The sequence below is a fragment of the Impatiens glandulifera genome, chromosome 7, assembly GCF_907164915.1.
Source record: "Impatiens glandulifera chromosome 7, dImpGla2.1, whole genome shotgun sequence".
In the NCBI taxonomy this organism is placed as follows: domain Eukaryota; kingdom Viridiplantae; phylum Streptophyta; class Magnoliopsida; order Ericales; family Balsaminaceae; genus Impatiens; species Impatiens glandulifera.
In genome coordinates this window covers 36,227,878-36,237,841 of record NC_061868.1, presented here as the reverse complement: position 1 = coordinate 36,237,841, position 9,964 = coordinate 36,227,878, and the positions used below count along the sequence as shown (strand labels likewise).

General features: G+C 29.3%; 1 long non-coding RNA gene across 1 annotated transcript; it reads right to left on the bottom strand.

The window, feature by feature from the left end:
• Positions 1-4,200: 4,200 nt before the first annotated feature.
• LOC124910773 lies at positions 4,201-6,581 on the bottom strand. The gene is made up of 3 exons (XR_007096459.1): positions 6,108-6,581; positions 5,912-6,012; positions 4,201-4,341 (listed from the first exon to the last, which is right to left on the bottom strand). It is a non-coding gene; the product is annotated as an uncharacterized LOC124910773 (long non-coding RNA).
• Positions 6,582-9,964: the final 3,383 nt, after the last annotated feature.

Genomic DNA, 9,964 nt, shown 5'->3' with positions numbered 1-9,964 from the left:
AATTAATATATAATGATAAAATAAAAAATGACAATTTAAAATAAAAAGGTATTTAAGTATTTTGTTTAATTAATTGAGTTATATAACGAATGAGAGAGTAATTAAATAATATTTGATTATGTTAAAATTATTTAAATAATCCAACCGAAAACCAGTCTAATATTAGTTCTTTGTGGTCTAACCTCTTATCTTAATATATGTTCCTTTTTTTTACATTAAGATAGATTTACTTAACTTTTCCTTTCAATTGTTTTTCTTAATTAAATTTGATTTCAAAAATAAATTTGAAGTCATTACAATGTAATTTAGTTAATCTTAATAAAATAAGAAGTAATTTATTCACTTTTGAAAAGTGAATAAATTAAATGGGAGCCTGAAAAATTAAATTGTCCATATCATATCATGACACCCATTTTAATAAATTTTGTGTTTTACAAGTACCTTCCTTTGGAAAAACACTACCAAGTGATCATATATATATCCAGCTTAAAACACTACCAGTTTTTTTTTTTTTTTTTTTTTGTATCCAGCTTAACGATTTTATTTGGAATATAAGGATATATTGTCAATATATACTTACCGAATATTTGATATATGTGGTACTCGACAATCAATCAAGTTCAAATATTTTAAATAGGTTTGGGATTGGAATTAAGAGGAAGCAAAACATGTACCTAATACCTTATCCAATTTGATTATTATTATATATATAACATGAAATATTGTGGGTTGTGCATAGTAATCCTATTCTAGTAAAACTTATAAATCCTATCAACAAAGGTCTCTTCATTTGCAATTTGATAAATGAAAAAATAGGAAGCAACTTGGAAATTTAAGCATTTAAAAAGGTAATTTTATATCTATATCTAAATCTATCACCTAGTTTCATGATTTCTATGCTAAATTGATAAGATTGTTAAATTATAGTTAATAAAAAAAATACATGTTAGATGCGTGAATTGTTACTAATACCGAAGGAGATAACACACATTATTTCTTTAATCAGTCCACACGAGCTCAGTTAGATCTTCTTGCATTCGACTGCTAGGATGAATGAACAAGGGTAGCAATCATTATTGCTTGATTGGAAAGATTGTAATCTCAAATGACTTACAATACTTTTCAATAAAAGTGATTGTTTTTATGCCTCTTACGGTTCTGATTCATCTCTCAAAAAGTTTTGGCCTCGTTATCATATAAACAAGTTGTAAAATATTTGTAAAAATATGATTTAAAATATTGTAACTCCTTTCTTAGTTAACTTTTGATTATATAATATATTATTTCATAAATAAATAATATATTATTTAAGATCATAACATCATAATTAAATTATTTTATTATATATTATTTATTTTATAATTAAATAATATTCTTTTAAGATCATAATTCTATAATTAAACTCATTTAATTATATATATTATTTTATAAATAAATAATATATTTTTTATTAATCCTATCTAATATAATTATTAATAATATCTAATATATTTATTAATAATCAACTAACACTAGTAAAAAAAAGATCAATAACGACGGTAGTGGTCGTCGGTATTGTAGTATAAACCGTCGCTATAAATAATTAGGGACAGTAAAAAAGCGGTCGTCAGTCGTCGGCATTGAGCTTGTCGTTATTGCAAAAAAACACATATAACGACCATTTTAGTACCGTCGCCATAGAGCACTCTATAACGACTTCTCTTACCGTCGCCATAAAACACTCTATAACGACCACTTTCACCGTCGCTACAGAACACTCTATAGCGACGGTCATGACTTTCGGTACAGTGAATTGAATAACGACCATTTTTACCGTCGCCTTATAGAAATCTATAGCGACAACTCTTACTGTCACCATAGAATGCTCTATAACAACAATATTTACCGTCGCCATAGAGGACCCTATGACGACAACTCTTACTGTCGCTAAAAATTGTTCTTTGGCGACCACTCTTGCCCTTACCATTGAGTACCTTGTTTGTAGTATCATTTATAAATATTAAAACAAAATAAATAATATTCTTAAAATATAAAATATTATAAAATATTTAATTTCAAGTTTTAAAAAACTTTTTATTAACTTACCATTTAAAAGTAACAACTTTTAAATAAGGTCACAAATATTTCATTACTACAAAAAGAAAATCAAAATTGCTTTATAATTTACAAATTTTAAGTGAGACAAGTGAGAAAGTTTTAGGAGAAAATTAATTTGCTCCATTTCACACTTCAAATGAATTCTCCTTCAAGCACACCAACAACATCTACTTTGTCCACCTGAACCAAACAAAAGAGAATTATGCAAAAATCTTAAACAACTATTGAATCAATCTAGTTTCACGATTCTAAAACACAAAGATCAACTATATAATATATTTCTTACACATGTTGATACATAAGTCCTCTCAAATCCTAATATCAATATAACATTCATGATCATTTTATTTACTCGATTCTGAACCTCAAAGATCAACTATAATAAAGATACGTTAATAGAGATAAAATAGATGTGAGAAAACCTAAGCAAAAAGAGCAATACACTATAAACTCCTAGTAAAGCAATAATGTCTCTTCCATTTTGAGTCAATTGAGATTCCTATTATAATTATGGCCTTACATCGACTGTTATAAAAAAAATACAATCCATAACTTACAAAAACAAAAGTCTTCAATACTTTAAAAAAAATCTTTATCTTTCTAAATTTGAAGTATTTATCAATAATAAGAAAAATAATTGTAACCAACCAACATAATAGTGAAAACACCGCTAAAACTTATATAAGTTAAAATAACAAAAATTATAAAAGAATATACATATTAAGCTATTAATCTATTGAACAATGAAACTTCTTGAATATCATCCAAAATGAACTTTTCTATGAAATAGTTTCCCATTAGATTAATGTCATGGAAAATAGTTTTTCTTTCTAAAATAAAGGGATGTTCAGATCATGCTTGAAAAGTAATAGAACTTCATCCTAACTTAATGTTCTCCAACCTCAATTTGCTTATAGCTTTTCTATCTAGATGCTGATAATAAATTCCCAACAATGTAGAAATTTATTATTTATTATGTATAAATAAACAATGACCCTATATTTGGAAATATTTTTTTTATTTTTTATTTTTCCTTGAGAACCAGATTCGTTCGAAGACTAAACTTAGTCACCACAATGACTGAAATTGATTGATTATTGTTTTACATTCAAATCCAGATACAAAAATATAAATTATAAGTGTTTGCATCATAACTTCTTAGGATATTTATTTTAGATATAAAATAACATGCGGATAAACTTTAGGTACTTACCCTTATAATCTTCAAGGTTAAACATAGTAGCAAACTCATCATTTGGGGCCTACATGATTGGAAACACACAAAGAAAATGAAATTATAAAACATAATAAGAATATACAAAAATAAACTAAGCATGCTAGCTAACCAAAAAGAAGTGTTTTTAGATATGGAGAGAGAATAAATAAGAACTTGTCACAAAAGTTGTTCCAATGCCTCGATATTTTGGGCAATTTCATTACAAATTGGATCATATTTTGCTATCTCCTTTTTTAAAAGATCATCATGTGATCCAGTTGAAGACATCAACTTTGACAATATATCATACTGAAGCCCCAGAAGCATGTCAATATATCAAAGTTGTAGTCCGGAAAATAAACAATAAAAATCCATGCATGATGATGGATTTAACATCACATCTTAGAGAAGCCAAGCAATTAAAATTCGCAACTTGTAGCTAACAATAACATATACTAGAATGTTAACAATTGGGAAATAATAATGATAGTAGTAATTTTCTAGTGTGCAGATTAGAAGTAAAGAGAACTTCTAGTAGCAACCTAAAAATAATTTATAGCTACAAAAATATTGACACTCTATAAACCAAAAATCCGTTTGATAAAACTGAAAACGAAGTGTTTAATGTTGAATTGTAAGTGTCGAATATGTTACGTCTCTAAACAATAAATGTTGTCTAAATTCCAAGTACTCAAAAAATACTAAACGTCTGTTTACTTTTGTAATTTATCTTTTGGACGCTCTTAATAAATTATAGACTTAATTCATTTGTAACTTAAGAAATAAGTAAGATTATTTTAGCTTAATTTGAACTAAATCTAAAGAATTAAGTGATTTTAAACAACTTTTATCAAATGAGCTTCATTAGAACGTAATGAACGAACAGAGATAGAACAAAGAATGGAATCATTCATATATAGCGAAAAGCAGGGTCAGGGAGAAATGTGTAATAAATATACCTTCATCTTTATCTCTTTAAACATGTCTTTAATCCATACTCGTTGAGCACCAAGATTCTCTAGTTGCTTCTACAATAAAAAAGTAATCAAAACATGAAAGAAATAGTCAAAATGGAAAATGACTGTTCAATACATGAAAAGCAAAAGAAAATGTCAAATAAAATTTTAATTGTTAGCACTATTTCCACCAAATAAGGAATGCACATTTAACAACTTACAATAATTGAAACTCATATGTTTATCTTGGATAATTACTACCTATAAAAATAACAAGATCCCTGAGTTAAATGAATTATAATTGGTTTTATTGTTATATTTGTAGAGAAGCAACAAGCATAAATTCTTATGAGTTTGCCAAATTAGATGATAGAGTTGGAGGAAGTTAATTCTAGAACATGAATTCTTAATTTCTGAAGAACGATTTCAGAAAAACCACAGTGTTGATAAATTATATTAAGAAACTGGTGATTGTATCAAAAGATCTTCATGGCACTTCTCATTTACTCCCTTCATTGTTATTATCAAATGAATGTCCAAATTATAAGACCCTTGGGTGTTTCCAGTATCTTTTAAACTCTACGCTCTATCATCTCTAAACTATCATTATCTATATATTATCATTCCAATAAACTGTGATCCTTTATTATTCGGGAAGGATTAGAAAAAACAAGTTCAAGAAAAAGAAGAGAGACTTGGAGAATTTAGAAGGAGGAGAGAGTTAGAAAATGTGATTCTTTATTATTCCAAACCTTATTTGTTTACAATGGTTATGCATTATATATGGGCTAATACTATATTCTAACCAATCAACCCTTCATTTTCCTAATTCTTATGATAATACTCTTATGTGGATCATCAATATTACATCAAAATATTCAATCAACATAGTCTGTATCAGTACAGAAGTATCTAATACAATTCAGAATAAAGATATCCCTAAATCTGGAAGGTTGTTTTTTCTGTATTCTTGTTATTTTGTTAAATGTTTTTTTGATGCAAGAGATGGTAATAAAGATGAACAAAATTGAAATAAATAAAGAGATCAAGGTTATGAGTGATTTCGGGCCATCAATTGTATAAGAGGATAAAATGAAGTCATTTTCATTATCGAAATCATCACACCCAAAGGCTAGCCATCTAACCCGGTTTGATTAGCTGAAGCATTGGAAATCCTAATGCTCTACACATAGTCTAATTGTCCATTCAGTCAGATTCAATTTGTTAATAATGGAGAATAGATCACTTTCTAAATTATACAAAAACCATTAATAGGTTTTTGAGACACCTAGTTAGTGATACTACATAAACTCAAGTCGTCTCAAACTTCATAGGACCTTCTTACTACAGGAAACCAAGTCAAAAGAATATCCAAGTCTAGTTTTATGACCTTCAGCCAAACGTCCTTCAATATGGACAATCTTTTTTGTAATTCATTGATATGTTTAACTCGTAATTTGTACAGTTAGGCAAGTCAATCATACAAATTGAAGAAACTGAAATCAATATAATCTAAATTTAAGTCACATACACCTCTAACTTATACTTAATTCAGAAATTTTCCTATCTTTCTAGAGGATCTAACAACATTATATAGAAAAATGATAGAGGGAGTTGCAAATAGAAACATGGAGAAGCTTACTTGGACATAATCTGAGTATCAAGTTCCATTCTCATGGGAAAAGTTGAGCCATAGGTGTTTACAAGCACTATCCTCTTCATCTCCTCCTGCACCTTATTCACCTAAGAAAGAAGCGTGCACATACGTAGAGATGTTAACCGAAGAACACGTTTATATTTATTACTAATCAATATATTAAACAATATAATCTACATACCAATTGCTGTGCAGATTCAATAGGATGAGATCCAATGATATCGTTCTGAACGCTTTAAAGTTCAAAACGAAGTATGTCATTTTGGAATCCTCCAACCTCGTGATCGATTTTCTCTGTTCTCGCGGCTTCCATGATTGCCTTCTTCTGCAAATACGCTCGCCTTCTCTTGTTACTGGATAATCGTCGGTGCAACGGCGATAGATTAAAACCTTGAAAGGGGAGTTCTCTAACCCTTCTCTATCTGCAGGTTCTAACTCTCCTACGAGAGCATCACGACCTTCTCGTGGAGTTCACTCATTTTAGGGTTTAATCAATGCCGATTAGGAAAGAAAATCTCAATCTTAAACATGAACGGAATGATGAATGAATAAAATACAGAAAGACAAACGATAGTGAGATAGATTGAAAATCGACAGAACCTTCTCTCCTTCGTATAACTAGGTTGGAACACCGTAAATTGAGGACGCCGGTTCAAAAGAGAGATCAAGTGAACAGGGAGCCGGAATTATGACCATGTCTGGTGTTGATTTTGGATTAAAGTGGATTCAATTCGATATTATTGGTCTAGTGACTATATTTTTTTATTTGTACTAAAAATATTATTAATTTTTTTTAAAATTTATACTAAACAATATTATTTAAATAATTTCATGAATTATTTAAATAACAATATTTCGAACAAACAAACACATATTCGAAATGATGATTTCTTAATTTTGGAAATGAGAAAATTTAACATTTGTATCATTACATACTTTTGCTAAAAAAAAATTTGTAGTGACATTTAAATAGACTTTTAAATGAAAGATATTATTGTATGATTCCAAATTATGTTAAATAAATGTTAATGAAAATTGAAACTTATCTTAATATAATATTAAAAAAAGGATAACTAATGCTACCACAAATTAATAGGCAGAAGATCTGAGTTTGAAATAGTAATTGAAAAAAAAAAAATTGGATTCAATTTATTTTCTAAAATTAACGTTAATAATTAAAATAGTTACTATTTTATTAAAAACAAAATCAAACCAGGTCAAAGAAGCTCTTATTATACTTTGTTATTTTATTTATTAATCTCATTTAGATTTATTTTTAAACCTAACTTATATATATTTTTTAAGAATAATAATAATAATAATAGTTTTATTTAAAACTAATGAAGTATAACGAGGGCCTAAAACCATCTGTATAGTGATTACAATACCGAGAGCTTTTTAAAGTGGTCGCTATTAAGCCCCAGATACCGAAGGTTTTGTGAATGGTCGCTATTATATCCTAAATACCTACCACTATTGACTTGGTCGGCATTGATATGATATCTACCGATGGTTTTTGTTCCAGTCGGCATTTGTCGTCGCTATTGCAGCGTTTTTTACTAGTGTAACATTTCTTTTATCTAATTCATTAAATTTGATAGCTATAAGTTTTACCATATTAACCATAGTTGCTACAACTTTTAAAATAATGGATTAAATTATTAGAAATTAGGAATTACACATTACATTAAAGGATGCAATTCATCTCTCTTCTAGCCTCTTGACAACAAGAGGTGACAACAAGAGGTGGATATCTCTAGCCTTCTTGAAAAGTCTTAGGTTCGAACCCATCATGTGACAAATTATGTGACTGATTAAATAGTTAAGTGTGTTTGCGGGCTATATGATTACCCCCTTGTGGTCACATTTTTATTTAATCCATCTGAGCATGACCGTGCATTTTCAATCATCGCTCTTTAAGTAGTCAAGACACTATTCCTGTTTAATGCATCACAATATGCACAAAGTATGAGGACTTCTCCAATCTAGTGCCGTTCCTGAGATTTTTTAGGCCTTAGGCGAAAACACGAAATTGGGGCCCTACGCATAAACTTCACTTGTGTTTTACCGTTGATCTTCAATAACCTTCCAATATCTACAAAAATGCAACATAAATTGTCAACGAAGGTGATTTTTTCTTGCATTTTTAGATGCAAAATCATTGATAATTGTATCATAATCAATTTTAATTTAAATAACTTACAACAAAAGCAAAACACATTATCCACTGATTTTGAATAAACCAACCATTTCATATCCCTTTCTTCTCCATTACTTAACTTTTGAGAATAGTGAAAATAAGAAAAGCGCCTAGAAATGTGATCATAAGGAAACTCAAGATTTAATTCCCGTCTAGGACCCTTTTCAACCAATAAATCTCTTGTTTTATTATCAAGATTATCCCAATTTATAGGATCATATATATCTACTAGGGGTTTATCCACGAGAGAGATAGAATGGTTGTTCGTTTGACTATCGTTTTCGGGAATGATATTTATTTTCTCCACATTCTCATTTACATTAACTATATTAATTTCTTCAGCATTTATCGCTTCAGTGGAGTCTAAATTTTCAGAAGCTTTTGTTCTTTTAACAAACTTGTCAAGCGCGCCACTTTGAGATTTAACAAATTGTTCTTCTAATTCTTTTCTTTTTCGTTTTTCATATCCAGATAAATATTTTTTTGTGTCATCAAACAAGTAAACTATTTTCAAAGATCTTTACGACTTAACCACACAAATACACAATCTCAAAACAAAGCATAAAAATAAATAACAATCAAACCTTGATGTTGAATTTTCACTTTTAATGGTTAAACCTTACCTCAAGGCTCAACCCATCGAAACAGAGCCACCGTCGAAATTATTTTGTTGTCGGTTTCGTTGTGAGTTTCGTTGTCGGTTTCGTTGTCGATGTAGGATATAGAGACTAAGAGAGGCAGACAGTGAGACAGACAGTAGGGTTTTTAATTTTTTGTTTTGATATTGTTAGTTTGTTTCTCTATTTGGACTATAGAGCCATGGGCCAAAAAATCTAACATAAAAAAAATTAAAGAATAAGACACTAAAAATCCTTACTAATACCTAGCATATATAAAAAAAATGAGCCCCTTTTTGGTCCTAGGCCCTAGCCCGTGGCCTAGGCTGCCTACCCCTCCTGGCCGGGCCTGCTCCAATCTTGTATGACTATGACTCTCACTCAACTTTTGACACTCTTAATTACTCTTTTATAAATCCCTTTTACGGAAAGTGTTTAACATTATCAAAAAATATCAATCATCAAGTGAGACCACAACATACTCATGTCGAAGGAATCTATTAATCGTGGTTAGGGGTGGAATAGTACGATATATCTTAAATTTTTATTCATACCTTATACCTTACCGAAAGTTTCAGTATAAAAAATTCATACATTTACCTTATCTTGATTTTAAGTATAGAAAAATTCATACATTTACCTTACTTTGATTTAGGTACTGAATTCTCCATTTGAATTTAAATTGCCTACTAAAGTAGAGGAAAACTGTATAAAGGAATGGGAAAATATAGTTATGGGAACATACATAGGGAAAACAGAGTATTTTTCTCAATTACTAAAGAGATCTTGTTGAAGCAGTGGGAACGAAAAAGGTTGGAGAAGATTTTAACAAATGTCCATGATCTATATTTCATTAAATTCAAAAAAGGATCCATTTTGGAGGAAATTCTAGGAAATGGGCATACATATATAGGATCCAATTGTATGAAGTTGGAAAATGGTCATAAGATTTGAACCTATTGAGTAAGCCAAAAAAAGCTACAGATATGGTTCAAGCTCTGAAATATACTTGCTCATATGTACAAATATGAAGCCTTAGTCATTTTGCAGGTTTATTGGATAGATCATTATACATGGAATCAATTATTGAAGTAGGAGAGCACATATCATTTGCTAGAATTAGCATTGATGTGCATTTTAGAATCACACTGTCAAAAAATATGATAGTAGGAAGACAGAAAAGGAAAACTTACTGTCATGAAAATCACATATGAGTGGAGT